Raw genomic sequence first — 21,556 nt, forward strand, 5'->3', positions numbered from 1 at the left:
CCTTAAAAAGTGCAATTCCTTTACCTCTCAAGGGTTGGAAGCCCACAACACAGGAGTAATTGTGAGCCAGGAAACCTCCAAGAGGCGATCGCTGTCACTGCCCGCGTGGCAAGCCCAAGTATAATACTGATAAGAACAGATTTTTTTCTTTCGAAAAAAAAATTATTGACAGCGTTTTTCATAAAATTTCCATCTCAAAAACATATCTTTATCTTTTTTTGTTCACATATTTCCCTTAAAATCTTACAGAGTAAATGAATAGGAGTAAAATAGAGGATAAATTAAAAGGGTAGGTGTTTTGTGCGAACTTAAAATACAATAATGTTTGTAGAAAAGACATGTTTAAAACAAAAACATACAATGGGGTAAAAACAAGGCTGTTCAATAAAACTAAAGGATAAAAAAATAAAACCATAAACAATAAAACAATAAGACTGGTCTAAAACTTGTTGGCTAGTCACCATTTTAACTAAGCACTAGACTTAATAAGAACTAAAGCAAACAAAACACACGATAAAACATTTTGGCACACTTTAAAAGACAATAAAACACAGACAATAAACATTAATTTTTCCTTAAAGCTCTTGATTTTTGGAAGAAATAAAAGTGTATGTTGTGCAAAAAGTCTTTTGTGTGTGCGTGTGTTATGTCAAAAGCGAGAGAGTCCAGGCGCAACGTTGATAAAAGCGAATAAAACCGGTCCAGTTAAAACGATGTAAAAGCGTAGACGCAATACAAAGAAATAAAATCATTTCTTTGTCCCAGATCGAGGGTGAGTCCTAACAATAAAATCCATTCACACCAACTCTCCAGGCCGGTCACAGTCCCTGTGTTTCAGGGGCATAGCGGAGATCCCCCTCCTCTGGCCTGCTGGCCCGCTGTTCCCGTAGCCAGAGTGGTGAGGGTGCATCTACGGGCGGCCAGGTATGGTGGCGGCCGGGACCTCCTCCGTTTGACCCCGGCCCCCTTGGCCTCTTGTTAAGGTACGGTACCCCTGTAGCGTGGTTGCTATCATTCTCTTTGTCCCTTGAAGGGGTACCGTGACCTGCTTCCCCACCAGCAGGTTTCTTGTGACCCAGATGGCATCCTTAATGGCGGTCAGGGTGAGCCAGAGCGCTGTAAAATCCTGTTTTGTCATGTCTTTCACGCCCTGGCCCACCCCATGGATGACAAGGTGGTAGTCCATCTGGGCCCCCCCCCCACCGGCAGGTACTGATGATACTCGGGGCCGGTCCTGGCCCACAGGTCCCGCGCAGCGCCGCACTCCCAGAGCAGGTGCCGCACGGTCTCTGGGCATCCACACCCAGGCCGTGGGCAGGTGGGGTTCTTGGCTATGCCTCTGGAGTGCATAACCGCCCTGACCGGGAGGATCTCATGTGCCACCATCCACAACAGGTCCTTGTGTCCGTTCTGGAGAGCTGGGTGGGCCACGTTTCTCCACACTTGTTGGGCCTCACATAATGTGAGGCCCGGCACCCGACTCACAGTCTCTCGATCCTGAACAAGAGAAATGAGAGCCTTGTGGTTAGTCAAAATGGTGACATCGTTGGTCTCTAAAACATGCTTCTTTAAAAATTTCTTTATAAAATCATATTCTGTGGGGAGGTTAAAAGAAACTGGAGTTGTCAAGTCAGGGGTTAAAACTTTTAACGTGCGTAGATACGACCCCATCCAGAACCTTGCCATGGCTGCAGTTTTGTTCTCTCTGGATGGGGTCGTAGCATATTTAAAATGGAGGGCGGTGAAACGGCTCGCTAAGAACAGGTGGGGGTCCGGGAGGCCTTTTCCACCGTTTTCCGGTCTTTTCTTTACAACTTCTCTCTTGATGCGTTCCCATTTGGACCCCCACAGGAAGTAAAAGACCGCCCTCTCCAACTCCAGTATGAAACGTCTCGGTGGGCTAAAAACAGAACAAACAAGTGACATTAAGGGTAAAATCACAGCTTTAAAAATTAAGATTTTGCCCTCAAGTGTCAACCCTCTCAAGCCCCAAAAAAATATCTCTTTCCAATTTCCCCGACCTCCACCCTCTCTGTCAAAATTTACTCCTAAAATTTTAAAATGATCGTCGCGTTTAAAAGCTATATCCAGTTCCCCTGTATTAATGTCGCCCCACGGCCCGAAGAGCTGGGCTTCAGACTTGTTCCTATTTAGTTTTGCCCCTGAGGCCCGACCGAACCAGTCGGTCAGGTCCATTGCTCTTCGGGCCGTTAAAAGGTCAGTCGTTAAAAGGGTGACGTCGTCCATATATAAAACACAGGTACACTGTAAAAAATTGCTGTTAAAAAACGGTCAGATTCTACGGTAAAATAATGTTTTTTTTTACTAAAACAGTAATATTCTGTTAAAAACAGTGCTTTCTGGGTAACATTTTTGTTTTCGAGAAAGTAACCAACTGCAGAAAACTGTGAGCTAACAGAGTTCAGATTCGATGTTTTGAAGTCTGTGTTTAAAATCACACTTTGTGCCCTTGTTCACTATTCCATCAACTAGTTCACCAATATAGTTCACCTGACAGAGTTAATGAACACTAATGAGTGAATTCAGACACTGATGAACACCTGCTGGTAATAATCACAATTACTGAAGGAAAGAGAAACAAGAAACACAAACAGTGACTTGAGTTACAACATAAAATAAAATAAAACAGCTTCAGTCTCAGCAGAGGATCATTAAACAACTCCACAAACAACAGCAGACACACTTATTACTGACTGATTTGACTTCCATACTATTCTCATTGAGATCCAACAGAAATTAAGGTGTTTTTTGTGTCACCGTAATAGAGTGAGGGGCTGATTTAGTTTGGCTCTTCACCCTTGAACTCATTTATTAAAACTTTCCAACTGCTGTAATACAGAGTTTACAAAATGGTTGAACTATAACAATAAAGTTGGGAAGTCAATAAATAGAGAAACCTATTTGTCTGAAATTAGTTCTGATAAATGTTTTGTTATAAATCTGGAAGAAGGGCCTCATTCAATAGATTTTATGCTTAGTTGCAGGTATTAATTTAATTGAGAAGTGGAAACAGAAAAGATACCTCCGTAATTACTTAACAGTTAAGAAATAACATACAAAAAACAGTTCAGTTATGACACATACACACTCAGACCTCATGAATCTGACCTTGTATCTCAACAATGGTAACATCTCAAATGTTTCATGCTGCAATGCATGCTGGTAGTGGCACGGTACAAATATCCCAGCATGCATTGCGGTATAAATAAATGTTGTATAATGGTCTAACAGTTTTCTTTATTTGTGTTTGATTCTGCTTTTGTTTATGTTTCGACTTTCAGTTGCCTGTTTGTGAGTTAAACTGTTAATTTTGTTAGTTGTCACCATTATTGAGGTTCATATGCTGATTATAGATGTCTCTTTGAGTGCGATTTACACCATAGAGCAGTGTTATTGTCCAAGATATTCTTAAAAACTTCCAGAAATCATTGCCATATAAAGACATATAATGTAAAACAATAGATTTAACATTGAATAGGAGCAGTAAATTTTGTTATACTAATGAGAACAGACTCTGCCATTTAATAGCAACATGAACATCACCAGATCTTATTTAGGTTTTTGGCTGGCTTGCCTCAACAAAGGAGCTTTTTAAACAAAGTTCTTAACAATTGCAGCAGCCAAGATATATAAATGTTAAAAATGACAGGGCTAAGAGCCCAACTAAAGCAAACTCTGTTCTCCATGATTGTGACGTAAAACTTTAACTTTTTCTCAAGAAGAACTTTAGTAGATGTTATACAAAAATACATGTATTAAGTAATAAGTGTAGCTGGTGATGATGTTTGTAGAGTTGTTTAATCATCCGCTGATCATTTAAATGATTTAATCATTTGTTGTTCTTCAGGTTATTTCATTATAAAGCTGTGACTAAAGTTTTGTATGTTCTGTTCTTGTTTTTTCCCTTCAGTATTTCTTCATTTGTTCATTGTTAATCCTCAATTATCATTTAATTAGTCAGTTAATTAATGAATTTACTTCAGCTTTGCTACATGTTTCTTGAACACTCAGTAGTGTGGACACTTCAATAAAAACTGAAGTATATGCTCTGGGGTTTAAAGGGTTAAAGGTGTGAGAGGTAAAAACACAGTGTAAAAATGTATTTTAACAGTAATATACTGTTAATTTACACTACGGAAATAGACTGTAAAAAAAACAGTAGATTGCTGGCAACCACAGCTGCCATTAGATTACTGTTAAATCAAGGAAAAAACAGTATTTTACTGTAAAACCTGAAGCTAATTTCTTCTGTATGTCACCGTTGTGGAGGAGAGTAGAGCCAGTGTATGAGTTAAAGATGAATAATGAACTGCTGATGTTATTCTGCATGTTTCTTTATTTAATGACAGTGGCTGTTTAGTTGCTGATGCAGTCAGAATCTCTCTGGTGATTCCAGATTTACATGTATGTGTGCTGTTGTGAAAAATAAGACATTAGAGTTAAACCAAACTTTTCTAATTAACTAAAATAAGTTATCATTATAAGTATGCTTCTAAGCATATATAGCACATTACTTCATAAACTCATTCAGCAGTTGACCAAGTTGAGGCAGTTGCTTTCAGTGAGTAAAATGAGTTCACTTGAGTATTGTGTAAATCAATGTAGTCCATGTATTTTACTGTTTTTTAACACACAATTTTTAACAGTGTAGCTGTCAGTCCCCCAGTCCCTGGTAGGTTAAAACCTTTGACCCATTTGTCCCTTCTCAAGATCTGTGCCAGTGGCTCAATACAAGCCACATACAAAAGGGGAGATAAAGGACACCCCTGACGGACCCCGCTTCTTTCGTAAGAAAAATCTGTTCTTATCAGTATTATACTTGGGCTTGCCTCGCGGGCAGTGACAGCGATCGCCTCTTGGAGGTTTCCTGGCTCACAATTACTCCTGTGTTGTGAGCTCCCAACCCTTGAGAGGTAAAGGATTTGCATTATTTAAGGTAAGGCGTTTTAATTATTTATTGGCTATTTATTGTGGTTTTAGTGTTTTAGCGTGTTTTTAAGCTGTAGGTGCCTCCACCATGTCGGCTGCTCGTGCCGGCATGCGGAGGCACCACAGCGTGCGTTTTAACTTCAAAGAGGTTGATGGTAAGCTCCTGGGGATGTCCCGCCTGGACTTCTCCAGGAAGCTGATCCAGAAAGCCTTAAATTTTAAACCATCCGATTTGAATTGCCTAATGACTCTGCCCCTGAACAAAGGGTTTGACCTGAGTTTTAGATCTGCTTCCCTGCTACAAGATTTTTGGCAGAAGTTTGAAAGTCAGAAGACCCAGTTCTCCATTTTTTCTGTGGAAAAGCTTTCTGACAATTCACTTAAAACAGTGGTTGTCAGGATGTTTAATGAAACAGTGAGTGGAGAGGATATAGCAACATGGCTGGGTAGATTTTGCACGGTTCGAAGCCAACCTGTCAAGGTGTTGGACGAGGACGGCATTTGGAATTGCGCTTGGAGAGTTCCCATTAAACAATGGGAAGATCCAAGCGGATTCCAGGGCCTTCGTCAAATACCTTCAATGATTGTGTTGGGAGAAAACCGAGGCTACATTCACTACCAGGGAATGCCAAAGCTCTGCAGGAAATGTGGCGGGATGGGGCATTTGGCTGAATCTTGCCAAGTAATTGTGTGTGGGAAGTGTAAAGCAATTGGGCACACTTTTGAGGAGTGTACCAGTGGCAGGCGGTGCAATCTCTGCGGTGAAACATCCCATCTCTACAGAGATTGCCCAAAAAGTTTTGCAAACAAGTTAAAAAGTCAGAAAATGGCCGCCCCACCAACCATGCTGCATTCAGAACAAAGAGAAGGGGCGGAGCCTGAGGTTTTGGCGGGAGCTGACATCTCCCAGCCAGCCTCGGGCTCTAAACCAATGGAAGGTGGGGCAGCAACAGGGGCAGAGTCAGTTTTATCTGTTTTACCGGTCGAACAGGAGGATAAAATCCAAAAAAATGATAACGATAATGATAAAGATAACGATAAAGATACCAAAATGGAAAGTAAAAATGGAAAGGAAAAGGAAAAGGAGGGGGAGACAGACTCTGTATCATCGATGGCTACCGTCTCCGAGGTTAGCGTCTCCCCCAGTGGGAGTGAACAAGAGTGTTCACTCCCTTGTGTTCATGTGCAGAAAAGAACTGCGAGATTTCCTCTGTTTGAAACAAAGGAGAAAAAGCTGAGGGTTGCACAGCGCACAGATAGTTCCTCAGGGGAAGATCTGGAGCATGTGTGGCCCTTAGAATCTCCTAATGAAGTTACTTTTCTACATTTTAAGCTGAGAACATCATCACCAAAAGAGCCACAAGAGGGCTCCTCTGTGGCTTCTGAGGTGGTGAGCACTTGTCACCCTGACCCCAGACTCTATGGGGATAAGGCAAAGCAAGTGCTACAAGACAAAACATAATTTTTTAATGTGCTTTTAATTGGTTTTAATGTCCTCCTTTTAAAAGCTCATGTTTAATTTTACCATACTGCTCATGGCCCTCACAATCACGACTATTAATGTGAGAAGTGTGAGGGCCATTGTACGAGCACAGAGCATTTTATCCTTTTTAAAAAGTTTTAACTCAGATGTGTTTTTATTACAGGAGTGCTCTTTGCCTTTTTTAACTAATTATAGGAAGTGGGAGGAGATTTGGACCCCAGGTTTGTCAATTTGGAGTGGGTCCAATTTTATCAAAAATGACGGTGTTGCTATTTTAATCCAAAACCCAAATATCTTGGTGAAGGGCAGCACAGTGGTGAGGGATGGGCGGGCACTTTTAGCACATTTGGCTTTTTTAAAACAGGATTTTAATGTTCTTAATATGTATGGTTTTAACAACAAACATGAACGGCATGAGCTTTTAGAGGACCTGCAGCCCCACATGCTAGGTAAGGCTCCCCTAGTGTTCGCAGGAGATTTTAACTGTGTTTTAACTAGCAAAGATCGAAAAGGAAAAACGGATGATTTTAGAGTAGACAAAACGTCGGTTTTATTACAGGGTATAGCAAAAGATTTTAAATTGGTTGATTGTTTTAAAACCCTGCATCAAAGAGAGGAGGGCTTCACTTGGTTTAGTAGTGATTGCACCAGGGCCTCTCGAATAGACTACATTTTTGCTAGAGATATCATACCATCTGATGCTAGATTAACCCCTGTTTTCTTTTTAGATCACCACATGCTTTCCTGCACCTTTTCACTCCCACCTGGTGTGTCTGTAGGTGGAGGGCTGTGGAAGCTAAACTGCTCCCTGTTTAGAGGATGAGGAGACAGTGAGCAAATACAGGGAGCAGTTTAGCCAATGGCAGACCCTCCAAGACTTTTATGATTCACGTGCACAGTGGTGGGAAATGATAAAACAACGGACAGCACATTTTTTTAAAACAGTAGGGAAACAGAAAAGTAGGAAAGAAAAGAGATGCATGATGGGGCTGCAGAAGAGACTGCAAAGATATTTTAATCTTTTAAACAGTGGTTGGGATTTTACAGAAGAAATTAAAGAAGTTAAAAAAGAAATGTCGGATTTGTCAAAAAATAAAAGTATTGGGGTGATTTTAAGAAGTAAAGAAAAATAAATAGAAGAGGGGGAAAAGTGCACAAGATATTTTTTCAAAAAAATCATAACAAAGGGAGGGTCAATAACTACTTTGAAAGATTCAGGAGGGAGGGAAATTAAAGAAACAAAAGGGATTTTAACCGAGGTCGAACAATTTTATAGTAACCTATATAGTCCAAAAGTTTTAGATGGCGACATTTTAAAGGAGGTTTTAACTTTTTTAGATAAAAAAGTTAAAACGCCCGAGGTGCTTTTATCCCAGGATTTTACACTTTTAGAACTGAACAAAGTTTTAAAAGGGTTTAAAAAGGGGAAGTCCCCCGGTATGGACGGGCTTCCCCTTGAGTTTTATATAAAGTTTTGGGATATTTTAGCACACGAATTGTTGACCGTTTTTAAAGAATTTGAAACACTGGACAAACTCCCAGAAAGCTTTAGTGTAGGGACAGTTAGTTTAATTCATAAAAAAGGGGACAAATTTGACTTAAAAAACTGGAGACCAATCACGCTTTTAAATTTCGATTGTAAACTTTTTAGTAAAATTTTAGCATCACGTATGTCGACCGTTTTAGAAGACGTGATCCACCCGGATCAAGCTTGTGCTGTGCCCGGAAGGAAGATCACGGACAGCTTGGTACTGATCAGAGACACCATCTGTTACGCGAGAGACAGAGATATTCGGCTTATAGTCCTAAATTTAGACTTTGAAAAAGCTTTTGACCGCATCTCGCACCAGTTCCTCCTAAAGGTTCTGGAAAAAATGGGGTTTCCAGGGAGGTTTATAGCCTGGGTGGGCTTATTATATGATTCATTGATCAGTAAGATCCTAGTAAATGGGCATTTATCCAAAGCTGTTAATATACTCAGCGGGGTCCGTCAGGGGTGTCCTTTATCTCCCCTTTTGTATGTGGCTTGTATTGAGCCACTGGCACAGATCTTGAGAAGGGACAAATGGGTCAAAGGTTTTAACCTACCAGGGACTGGGGGACTGACAGCTACCTGTGTTTTATATATGGACGACTGACCTTTTAACGGCCCGAAGAGCAATGGATCTGACCGACTGGTTCGGTCGGGCCTCAGGGGCAAAACTAAATAGGAACAAGTCTGAAGCCCAGCTCTTCGGGCCGTGGGGCGACATTAATACAGGGGAACTGGACATAGCTTTTAAACGCGACGATCATTTTAAAATTTTAGGAGTAAATTTTGACAGAGAGGGGGGAGGTCGGGGAAATTGGAAAGAGATATTAGGGAAAGTCAGGCAAAGACTGGGGTTTTGGGGCTTGAGAGGGTTGACACTTAGGGTAAAATCTTAATTTTTAAAGCTGTGATTTTACCCTTAATGTCACTTGTTGTTACTGGAGTTGGAGAGGGCGGTCTTTTACTTCCTGTGGGGGTCCAAATGGGAACGTATCAAGAGAGAAGTTGTAAAGAAAAGACTGGAAAACGGTGGAAAAGGCCTCCCGGACCCCCACCTGTTCTTAGCGAGCCGTTTCACCGCCCTCCATTTTAAATATGCTACGACCCCATCCAGAGAGAACAAAACTGCAGCCATGGCAAGGTTCTGGATGGGGTCGTATCTACGCACGTTAAGAGTTTTAACCCCTGACTTGACAACTCCAGTTTCTTTTAACCTCCCAAAAGAATATGATTTTATAAAGAAATTTTTAAAGAAGTATGTTTTAGAGACCAACGATGTCACCATTTTGACTAACCACAAGGCTCTCATTTCTCTTGTTCAGGATCGAGAGACGGTGAGTCGGGTGCCGGGCCTCACATTATGTGAGGCCCAACAAGTGTGGAGAAACGTGGCCCACCCAGCTCTCCAGAACGGACACAAGGACCTGTTGTGGATGGTGGCACATGAGATCCTCCCGGTCAGGGCGGTTATGCACTCCAGAGGCATGGCCAAGAACCCCACCTGCCCACGGCCTGGGTGTGGATGCCCAGAGACCGTGCGGCACCTGCTCTGGGAGTGCGGCGCTGCGCGGGACCTGTGGGCCAGGACTGGCCCCCTGTATCATCAGTACCTGCCGGCGGGGAGGGCCCAGATGGACTACCACCTTGTCATCCATGGGGTGGGCCAGGGCGTGAAAGACATGACAAAACAGGATTTTACAGCGCTCTGGCTCACCCTGACCGCCATTAAGGATGCCATCTGGGTCACAAGAAACCTGCTGGTGGGGAAGCAGGTCACGGCACCCCTTCAAGGGACAAAGAGAATGATAGCAACCACGCTACAGGGGTACCGTACCTTAACAAGAGGCAAAGGGGGCCAGGGTCAAACGGAGGAGGTCCCGGCCGCCACCGTACCTGGCCGCCCGTAGATGCACCCTCACCACTCTGGCTACGGGAACAGCGGGCCAGCAGGCCAGAGGAGGGGGATCTCCGCTATGCCCCTGAAACACTTGGACTGTGACCGGCCTGGAGAGTTGGTGTGAATGGATTTTATTGTTAGGACTCACCCTCGATCCTGGACAAAGAAATGATTTTATTTCTTTGGATTGCGTCTACTCTTTTACATCGTTTTTACTGGACCGGTTTTATCGCTTTTATCAACGCTGCGCCTGGACTCTCTTTTGACATAACACACGCACACACAAAGACTTTTTGCACAACATACACTTTTATTTCTTACAAAAAACAAGTTTTAAAAAGGAAAAGTTTGTTCATTGCCTGTGTTTTATTGTCTTTTAAAGTGTGCCAAAATGTTTTATCGTGTGTTTTGTTTGCTTTAGTTCTATTAAGTCCAGGGCTTAGTTAAAATGGTGACTAGCCAGCAAGTTTTTAGGCCAGTTTTATTGTCTTATTGTTTATGGTTTTATTTTTTATCCTTTATTTTTATTGAACAGCCTTGTTTTTACCCCATTGTATGTTTTTGTTTTAAAAACATGTCTTTTTTACAAACATTATTGTATTTTAAGTTCGCACAAAACACCTACCCTTTTAATTTATCCTCTATTTTATTCTTATTCATTTATTCTGTAAGATTTTAAGGGAAATATGTGAACTAAAAAAGATAAAGATATGTTTTTGAGATGGAAATTTTATGAAAAACGCTGTCAATAAATTTTTTTTCGAAAGAAAAAAATCTGTTCTTATCAGTATTATATTTGATCTGGTCACGCGGCTGGGACTGCGATCGCCTCTTGGAGGTTCACCCTGGTGCCTGCTTTTGTAGCGGCCACCACAACCTTTGGGAGGTACACCGGCTGAGCGTTTTCGTGAAGTCTTTTAAGGTAAGGTTTTAAGTATTTATTGATTTGGCTGTTTTATTGGTGTGGTTTTTATAGAGAGCTGTTGGTGCCTCCACCATGTCGGCTGCTCGTGCCGGCATGCGGAGGCACCACAGCGTGCATTTTAATTTTAAAACTGTTAATGGAAAGCTCCTGGAGTTGTCCCGCTTGGACTTCTCCAGGAAGCTAATCCAAAAAGCCTTAAATTTTAAACCCGACGAACTGAACTGTATAGTGACTCTGCCCCTTAACAAGGGATTTGATGTTAGCTTTAAAGCTGCCTCCCACTTAAACGTTTTTTGGCAAAGATTGGACTCTGTAAAAGACCAGTTCTCCATGTTTACTGTAGAAAAACTTTCAGACAACACACTTAAAACTGTGATTGTCAGAATGTTTAATGAAACAGTGACTGGTGAAGACATTTGTGTATGGCTGGGAAGATTTTGCACTGTTCGTGGACAGCCAGTTAAGGTGCTAGATGAGGATGGCATCTGGAATTGCTCCTGGCGGATTCCCATCAAACAATGGGAGGATGCCGGGGGATTCCAGGGCCTGAGACATCTGCCCTCCATGATTGTGCTGGGAGAGAACAGAGGCTACATTCATTACCAAGGCATGCCCAAACTTTGTAGAAAGTGCAACAAGTTTGGGCATTTAGCAGAAGCGTGCCAAGAAACAGTATGCGGGAAGTGTAAAGAAATTGGACATAGTTTTGAACAATGTACCAATGGCAGGCGGTGCAATCTCTGTGGTGATTCAAACCATCTCTATAGAGATTGCCCAAAAAGCTTTGCAAACAAACTGAAAAGTCAAAAAATGGCCGCCCCACCGACCACGCTGGTTTTAGAACAAAGAGAAGGGGCGGGGCCTGAGGTTTTGGCGGGAGCCGACATCTCCCAGCCAGCCTCAGAGCCCAACCAATGCCGAGAAGGTGGGGCGGCCCCGGGGGCGGAGTCACAGTCGGTAGAGGTGGGGAGAGAGGGAGGTAAACGGACCAATAGCAATGGAAAAGGGAGAGGAAACGACTTCCTCTCTCCTCACCATCTCTGAGGTGAGTGTTGCATCAAGTGATGGCTCACTCCCAAATGCTCAGGTGCAGAAAAGACCTGCAGACTCTCCTCTGTGTGATGCAGAGAAGAAACAAAGAGTGGACGGTGGCTCAGATGGTTCAGAAATGGACAGTCTGAGCCACGATCGGCCACCTTAAGTCTCCAAATGAGGTCTCTTTTTTGCACATAAAACTAACAACATCGTCGCATAAAGATCCACAAGAGCTTGTCTCTGTGGGCTCTGAGGCGATAGGCACTTCCTCTAATTCCTCCCCTGATTGCCATGGGGGAAAAGACGAGGAAATGCTACAGGACCACACGTGAGTTTTAAAAGATTTTATTGTCTTTTAATCTGCGTGATTGGTGAGTTTTACCTCTTTTAATTGTCGTCTTTATAACGGTTCATGTCTTTTATCCATATACTGCTCATGGCCCTCACAATCTCAACCATAAATGTTAGAAGTGTGAGGTCCAACACAAGAGCACAGAGTATCCTATCTTTTTTAAAAACTTTTAAGTCAGACATGTTTTTATTGCAAGAGTGTTCTCTGCCCTTTTTAAAAAACTATAGAAGATGGGAAGAACTTTGGACCCCTGGACCCTCCATTTGGAGTGGATCCAATTTAAATAAAAATGATGGGGTCGCTATTTTAATTAATAACCCCAATATCTTGGTGGAGGGCAGCACGGTTTTAAGAGACGGATGGGCACTTTTAGCTAATCTGACTTTTTTAGATAAGGTTTTTAAGGTTATTAACGTATATGGTTTTAATGATAAAGATGAAAGACATGAGCTTTTAGTGGACTTGCAACCCCACATATTAGGTAGGGCACCCCTTATTTTAGCAGGAGATTTTAATTATATTATAACAAACAAGGACAGAAGAAAAACAGAGGGTTTTAAATTGGATAAAACATCCTTTTTATTGCAGGGTATGGTTAGGGATTTTGAATTAGTCGACTGTTTTAAAACAATGCATCAAAGAGAAGAGGGCTTCACCTGGTTCAGTGGTGATGGTACCAGAGCCTCTCGAATCGACTATATTTTTACACGAGACTGCCCGCCAACTGATGCTAAACTAACCCCCCTCTTTTTTACTGACCACACAATGCTATCTTGCATTCTTTCACTCCCCACAGGTGTGACGGTAGGGGGAGGGCTGTGGAAGCTGAACTGCTCTCTGCTAATAGACGAGGAGGTAGTTAGAGATTACAGAGAGCAGTTCAGCCAATGGCAGACCCTCCAGGACTTTTACGATTCACGAGCACAATGGTGGGAAAAGGTGAAAGACTGGACGAGAGGTTTTTTTAGACATATAGGGAAGAAAAATAAAAATAAAGAAAAAAGACATATGATGGGGTTGCAAAAAAGATTACAACGCTATTTTAATCTTTTAAACGAAGGTCTTGATTTTAATGATGAAATAAAAGAGGTAAAAAATGAAATGTCAGTTTTAAGTGAAATTCAAAGTAAAGGTTTTATTTTAAGAAGTAAAGAAAAACATATTGAGGAAGGGGAAAAGTGCACAAGATATTTTTTTTAAAAATAATCACTCGGGGACAAACAATAAACAGTTTAAAATTAAATGGGAGGGAAGTGCACACAACTAAAGAAATTTTAAATGGCGTCGAAAATTTTTATGAAGAATTGTATAAAGAAAAACAAACAGATGAAGATATTCAATTAGAAGTCTTAAATTTTTTAGAAAAAAAAGTAAGTAGGGAAAACAGTTTTTTAGCTCAAGATTTTACAGTTCTAGAAGTTTTTAAAGCTCTTAAAAGTTTTAAAAATGGGAAGTCCCCAGGAATGGATGGACTTCCCCTAGAATTTTATGTCACCTTTTGGGACATTTTAGGACAAGAGCTTTTAACTGTTTTTAAAGAATTTGAGACTTCTAACCGACTGCCAGATAGTTTTAGAACAGGGATAGTTTCACTTTTACATAAAAAAGATGACAAGACTGACTTAAAAAATTGGAGACCAATCACGCTTTTAAATTTTGACTGTAAGCTTTTTACAAAAATTTTAGCGACGCGCATGTCAATGGTTTTAGAAGACGTAATCCACCCGGATCAAGCTTGTGTTGTGCCCGGGAGAAAGATCACGGACAGCCTGGTATTGATTAGAGATGCCATCTGTTACGCGAGAGACAGAGATAATCGGCTAATAGTCCTAAATTTAGATTTTGAAAAAGCATTCGACCGAATCTCGCACCAGTTCCTTTTTAAGGTCCTGGAGAAAATGGGCTTTCCAGGGAGGTTCATAGAGTGGGTGGGACTGCTATATAAAGATCTGATTAGCAAAATTATGGTTAATGGGCATCTAACCAAAGCTGTCAATATTCACAGCGGCGTCCGTCAAGGGTGTCCTTTATCCCCGCTCTTGTATGTGGCTTGCATTGAGCCACTGGCACAGATCTTGAGAAGGGACAAATGGATTAATGGTTTTAACGTGCCTGGCACAGGGGGGTTGACGGCCACCTGTGTCCTATACATGGATGACATTACACTTTTAATGACCAACCTCGCATCGGCCCGAAGAGCTATGGACTTGACAGAATGGTATGGTCGGGCCTCGGGCGCCAGACTAAATCGAAATAAGTCCGAGGCCCAGCTCTTCGGGCCGTGGGGGAAGGTGGACACAGGTGGTCTAGACTTGGTTTTTAAAAAGGGAAAAGGGAAAAAGTTTTAATTTTTAAAGCTGTTGTTTTACCCTTGCTTTTACTGACATGTTCTGTTTTTAGTCCTCCTAGATTCTTCATTTTAAATCTGGAGAGGGCGGTCTTTTACTTTCTGTGGGGGTCCAAATGGGACAGAGTGAAGAGGGAGGTCTTTAAGAAAAGGAAGGAAAATGGTGGAAAAGGCCTCCCTGACCTCCACCTGTTTTTAGCAAGTCGTTTGACCGCCCTGCACTTCAGATATGCGGTGACCCCATCCAGAGAAAACAAGACGGTAGCAATGGTGCGATTCTGGATGGGGTCTTACCTCCGCCATTTAAAAATCATACCCGCAGATCTGAAGTGCCCAGTGGCTTTTAACCTGCCAAAAGAATATGGTTTTATCAAGAAATTTTTAAAGAAACATTTTTTAGAGCAGGAAGATGCCACTGTTTTAACTAACCATAAATCTTTGATCTCCCTTGTGCAGGATCGAGAGCAAGTGAGTCGGGTTCCGGGCCTCACACTCGGTGAGGCCCAACAGGCCTGGAAGAACGCGGCCCACCCAGCTCTCCAGAACAGACATAAGGACCTAGCGTGGATGGTGGCACACGAGATCCTCCCGGTCAGGGCGGTAATGCACTCCAGAGGCATGGCCAAGACCTCGATCTGCCCACGGCCCGGATGCTCAAGCCCGGAGACCGTGCGGCATCTGCTCTGGGAGTGCGGCGCTGCGCGGGACCTGTGGGCAGCAACCGGCCCCCTATACCAGCGGAATCTGCCAGCGGGAGGGGCCCAGATGAGTTACCATCTAGCCATCCATGGGGTGGGCCGGGGTGCGACGGACATGGAGAAAGAGGACTTTACCGCACTCTGGCTCACCCTAAACGCCATCAAGGATGCCATCTGGGTCACCAGGAACCTGCTGGTAGCAAAGGGCGTCACGGTGCCCCTCCACAGGGCAAAGCACATCGTATCATCCACGATAGAGGGGTACCAGGCGCCAACTTTAGGACGAGGGGGCCGAGGTCACACGAGGAGGGTCCCGGCCGCCACCGTACCTAGCCGCCCATAGATGCACCCTCACCAATCTGGCTACGGGAACAGCGGGCCAGCGGGCCGGAGGAGGGGGATCTCCGCTATGCCCCGGAAACAGAGACTGTGGTTGTTTTGGAGAGCTGGAGTGAATGGACTTTCTTGTTAAGACTCACTCTCGATCCTGCACAAGAGCGAGATTTTTTAGTTTCTGAACTGGATTTTATTGGTTTGCTTTTATTTCTTTTAGCTTTGGACTTTGGCCTTTTAGTGCTTTTAGTGGACATTTTATTTCATCATTCGCTCTCGTTTTAACAAGAAATTTTCACCACAAACATACATGGACTTTTAACACAAACACTGACTCCTAAACCTACACTCACGAACTTTTACACAAACATGGACTTTGAAACAGAAATCACAAAACAAAAAAACATAACACAAAGACAGCAACAACAACCGAATTTCACTCTGCTTTTATGTATATATTTAGGTACGCATGAATTGATTTTATTTCTCTTAATTTGTAAATTCATTCATTTTATTTTATTTTATTTATTAACGCATCAATACATACATGTTTTTGTTGGTTTTTAAGAGTGAAATTGCAGTCCTTTAGTATTATGCTGTTTTATTTTGACTTTTAAGAAGTGCATTGTGATTTATTGTGTGGTTTTATGATTGTTTTAGTGAGAAGTGAAAAGTGTCAAATAATGTAAAGAAAGTTCTTAAAATGTGTGATTTTTATGATGAAATTGTGTCAAATTTTTTTCGAAAGAAAAAAAAATCTGTTCTTATCAGTATTATATTTGATCTTGTCACGCGGCTGGGACTGCGATCGCCTCTTGGAGGTTCACCCTGGTGGGCACTTTTTGTAGTGCTTACCAAGACCTGCGAGAGGTACATCGGCTGCGTTTTACAAAGTCTTTTAAGGTAAGGTCTCTTTTAATATTTATTCTGCTGGTTTTAAATTTATTGGTGTTTTTTAGAGAGCTGTAGGTGCCTCCACCATGTCGGCTGCTCGTGCCGGCATGCGGAGGCACCACAGCGTGCGTTTTAATTTCAAATGTGTAAATGGAAAGCTCCTGGAGATGTCCAGATTGGACTTCTCCAGGAAGCATATCCAAAAAGCTTTAGATTTCAAGCCAGAAGAACTGAACTGTATTGTGACTCTGCCCCTGAACAAAGGATTTGACGTGAGTTTTAAGGCTGCTTCTCTGCTCAATGCTTTTTGGCAAAGATTTGAATCGGTTAAAGCCCAGTTTTCCATGTTTACTGTGGAAAAGCTTTCTGACAACACTCTTAAAACAGTGATTGTCCGAATGTTCAATGAAACAGTAACTGGTGACGATATGTGCGTGTGGCTGGGTAGATATTGCACTGTTCGTGGCCAGCCAGTCAAGGTTTTAGATGAGGACGGCATCTGGAACTGCTCTTGGCGTGTTCCCATTAAACAGTGGGAAGACGCCGAGGGCTTCCAGGGCCTGAGACATCTGCCTTCTATGATTGTGCTTGGGGAGAACAGGGGCTACATCCATTATCAGGGGATGCCCAAACTGTGCAGGAAGTGTGGGTAAAATGGGCATCTCGCTGAAGCATGCCAAGAGCTAGTTTGTGGGAAGTGTAGAGAAATTGGGCACAGCTTTGAGCAGTGTACCAATGGCAGACGGTGCAATCTGTGTGGAGACACTAACCATCTTTTCAGAGATTGTCCTAAGAGTTTTGCCAACAGAGTGAAAAGCAACAAAATGACCGCCCCGCAAAACGTGGTGGCCGAGGAACAAAGGGAGGAGGCGGTCCCTGAAGTTTTGGCGGGAAACGAAAGTTTGCCGTCGGCTTCGGGGACCGGCCAAGAAAGAGGAGGCGGGGCGGCCAAGGGGGCGGAGTCACAATCGGTTGAGGTGAGGAGAGGGGAAGCTGTCGAATCAGAAGTGAGTTTAGAGACACAGCTTCCTCTCTCCTCACCGTCTCGGAGATAGTGGAGGCTTCAGAGGGGAGTGAAATCAATGTTTCACTCCCAAGTGCTCAGGGGCAGAAAAGACCAGTGGGATCTCCTCTGTTTGATACAGAGAAGAAAGTGAGAGTATGACCCGATTCGGTTTGTTCTCTCGTAACTATTTCGAATCGTGTGTGGCCTCTCGTATCCCCAAATGAGATGTCTTTCTTGCACATAAAGCTAATATCATCATCGCCAAAAGAAACACAAGAGAATATCTCTGTGGATTTAGAGGCGATAGACACACACCCCAACAAATCAAGGATAATTCCTGGCGAGGAGGGGAGTGTGTTACAAGAAAAGACATGATTTTAGTAAGATTTTAACAGTTTTAAACTGACATCTTTGTAGTTTTAACATTGTTATTTATTTAAGCTCATGGATATCACCTTTTCAACCATTAATGTGAGAAGCGTGAAATCCATTGTAAGAGCACAGAGCATATTATCCCTTTTAAAAACTTTTAAATCCGACGTCCTTTTAATACAAGAATGTGCACTACCCTTTTTAACAAAATACACCAAATGGGAAAAACTGTGGACCCAAGGACCCTCCATATGGAGGGGCTCCAATTTTAATAAAAATGACGGGGTAGCTGTTTTAATAAACAACCCACACATCTTGGTGAAGGGGAGCACAGTGATAAGAGACGGACGGGCAATTTTAGTCAACCTGAGCTTTTTAGATAGGGATTTTAATGTTCTTAATGTGTACGGTTGTAATGATAAAATCGAGAGATATGAGCTTTTTGAAGATTTGCAGCCCCACATGCTGGGGAGGGTTCCTTTTATCTTAGCAGGGGATTTTAACTGTGTTTTAACCCATAAAGACAGGAGAAGAAGGGAGGATTTTAAATTAGATAAAACATTGGTTTTAATGCAGGCACTAGTCAGGGATTTTAAATTAGTGGACTGTTTTAGAACCACGCATCAGAGAGAGGAGGGCTTCACCTGGTTTAGTGGTGATGGTACCAGAGCCTCTCGCATTGACTATGTGTTTTCACGCAACTGCCCACCAACCGATGCAAGATTAACCCCCTTTTCTTTTCAGACCACCTCATGCTGTCGTGCACCCTTTCACTGCCCCCTGGTGTGACGGTAGGCGGAGGGCTGTGAAAGCTGAACTGCTCTCTGTTAGAAGAGAAAGAAATAGCGGGAGAATACAGAGAGCAGTTCAGCCAATGGCAGACCCTCCAGGACTTTTACGAAACATGAGCACAATGGTGGGAGATGGTTAAGACTCGGACTACACAGTTTTTTAAAAAAGTAGGGAGGGACAAAAAAAAACAAAGAAAAAAGATGCATGAAGGGGCTGCAAAAAAGACTACAAAGATATTTTAACCTTTTAAACGAGGGATTTGATTTTAACGAAGAAATTAAAGAAGTGAAAAAAGAAATGTCAATTTTAACAACAAACCAAGTTAAAGGCGCCATTTTAAGAAGTAGAGAAAAAGAAATTGAGGAAGGGGAAAAATGTACACGTTACTTTAAGAAAATAATCTCAAAAGGGGGGGCAATAACAGTTTTAAAAAAATCAAGAGAAGGAAATAAAAACCACAGAGGGTATTATAAACGAAGTAGAGTCCTTTTATTCTAACTTATACAATGAGAAAACGATTGACAATAATATTTTAATGGAAGTTTTAGAGTTTTTAGACAAAAGAGTTGATGAAAATTGCGCTATTTTATCTCAAGATTTTACTGTTTTAGAAATTTTTAAAGCTCTTAAAGATTTTAAACGAGGGAAGTCGCCTGAATCAGACGGGCTTCCCTCAGAGTTTTACACAAATTTTTGGGACATTCTAGCGCAAGATTTGTTAACTGTTTTTAACGAACTTCAAAATTTTAACAAACTTCCAGATAGTTTTAGATTAGGGACAGTTTTACTTCTTTTTAAAAAAGGTGACAGAACCGACCTCAAGAATTGGCGACCAATAACACTTTTAAACGTCGACTGTAAACTTTTTAGTAAAATTTTAGCAACACGCATGTCGATGGTTTTAGAAGACATAATCCACCCGGATCAAGCTTGCGCTGTGCCCGGGAGAAAGATCACAGACAGCCTGCTATTGATCAGAGATGCCATCTGTTACGCGAGAGACAGAAATACTCGGCTAGTAGTCCTAAATTTAGATTTTGAAAAAGCATTCTACCGAATCTCGCACCAGTTCCTCTTCAAGGTCCTGGAAAAAATGGGGTTTCCTGGGAAATTCATAGCCTGGGTGGGACTACTATACAAAGACCTGAGTAATAAAATCATCATAAATGGGTATTTATCAAAAGCTGTCAAAATCCACAGCGGCGTCCGTCAAGGGTGTCCTTTATCTCCGCTCCTGTATGTGGCTTGCATAGAGCCACTGGCACAGATCTTGAGAAGGGACAAATGGATTTCGGGTTTTAAAGTACCGGGAACGGGTGGGTTAGATGTAACATGTCTTTTATATATGGATGACGTCACACTTTTAACTTCAGACCTGTCAACGGCCCGAAGAGCCATGGATTTGACCGACTGGTTCGGTCGGGCCTCGGGCGCAAAACTGAACAGAAACAAGTCCGAGGCCCAGCTCTTCAGGCCGTGGGACAACATCCAACCAGAGGAGCTTGACATGGTTTTTAGAAGGGATGATCATTTTAAAGTTTTAGGGGTGAAATTTGATAAAGAGGGAGGAGGTCGGGAAAACTGGAATGATATTTTAGGGAAAGTTAGACAGCGTTTGGGCTTTTGGGTTTTAAGACAGTTGACCATAGAGGGTAAAATTTTAATTTATAAAGCGGTGATTTTACCCTTAATGCTTCTTGTCTGTTCTGTTTTTAGCCCACCAAGGCACTTCCTGCTGGAGTTGGAGAGGGCGGTGTTTTACTTCATATGGGGGTCCAAATGGGAAAGATTGAGAAGGGAGGTAGTAAAGAAAAAAACAGAGAATGGCGGAAAAGGCCTCCCGGACCCCTACCTGTTTTTAGCCAGCCGCTTCACCGCCTTCCATTTTAGATACGTTACGACCCCATCCAGAGAAAACAAAACAGCAGCAATGGCGAGATTCTGGATGGGGTCATACCTACGGTCTTTAAAGGTTTTAACTCCAGACTTGAAAACTCCAGTTGCTTTTAACCTCCCTAGAGAATATGATTTTATAAAGACTTTAAGGAATTATGTTTTGGAGACTAACGATGTCACCATTTTAACTAACCACAAGGCTCTCATTTCTCTTGTGCAGGATCGAGAGACGGTGAGTCGGGTCCCGGGCCTCACATTATGTGAGGCCCAACAAGTGTGGAGGAACGCGGCCCACCCAGCTCTCCAGAACGGACACAAGGACCTGTTGTGGATGGTGGCACATGAGATCCTCCCGGTCAGGGCGGTTATGCACTCCAGAGGTATGGCCAGAAACCCCGTCTGCCCACGGCCTGGGTGTGCAGGCCCAGAGACCGTGCGGCACCTGCTCTGGGAGTGCGGCGCTGCGCGGGACCTGTGGGCCAGGACCGGCCCCCTGTATCATCAGTACCTGCAGGCGGGGAGGGCCCAGATGGACTACCACCTCGCCATCCATGGGGTGGGCCAGGGCGTGAAAGACATGGCGAAACAGGATTCTATATCGCTCTGGCTCACCCTGACCGCCATTAAGGATGCCATCTGGGTCTCAAGAAACCTGCTGGTGGGGAAGCAGGTCACGGTACCCCTTCAAGGGACAAAGAGAATGATAACAACCACGCTACAGGGGTACCGGACCTCGACAAGAGGCCAAGGGGGCCGGGGTCACACGGAGGAGGTCCTGGCCGCCACCGTACCTGGCCGCCCGTAGATGCACCCTCACCACTCTGGCTACGGGAACAGCGGGCCAGCAGGCCAGAGGAGGGGGATCTCCGCTATGCCCCTAAAACACAGGAGCTGTGACCGTCCTGGAGAGTTGGTGTGAATGGACTTTTTTGGTATGACTCACCCTCGATCCTGGACAAAGAAATGATTTTATTTCTTTCGATTTGCGTCTACTCTTTTACATTGTTTTTACTGGACCGGTTTTATCGCTTTTATCAACGCTGCG

General features: G+C 43.0%; 1 long non-coding RNA gene across 1 annotated transcript in view; it reads right to left on the reverse strand.

Annotated features, from left to right (window-relative positions):
• The window catches only part of LOC137487449 (uncharacterized), a 67,501-nt gene continuing 45,945 nt past the window's right edge, over window positions 1–21,556 (reverse strand). Inside the window, exon 3 of the long non-coding RNA XR_011006051.2 lies at window positions 1–1,497. This is a non-coding gene — a long non-coding RNA (uncharacterized lncRNA). The remainder of the gene's footprint in view (window positions 1,498–21,556) is intronic.

This window comes from Danio rerio, chromosome 2 (genome assembly GCF_049306965.1).
Source record: "Danio rerio strain Tuebingen ecotype United States chromosome 2, GRCz12tu, whole genome shotgun sequence".
Classification (NCBI taxonomy): Eukaryota; Metazoa; Chordata; class Actinopteri; order Cypriniformes; family Danionidae; genus Danio; species Danio rerio.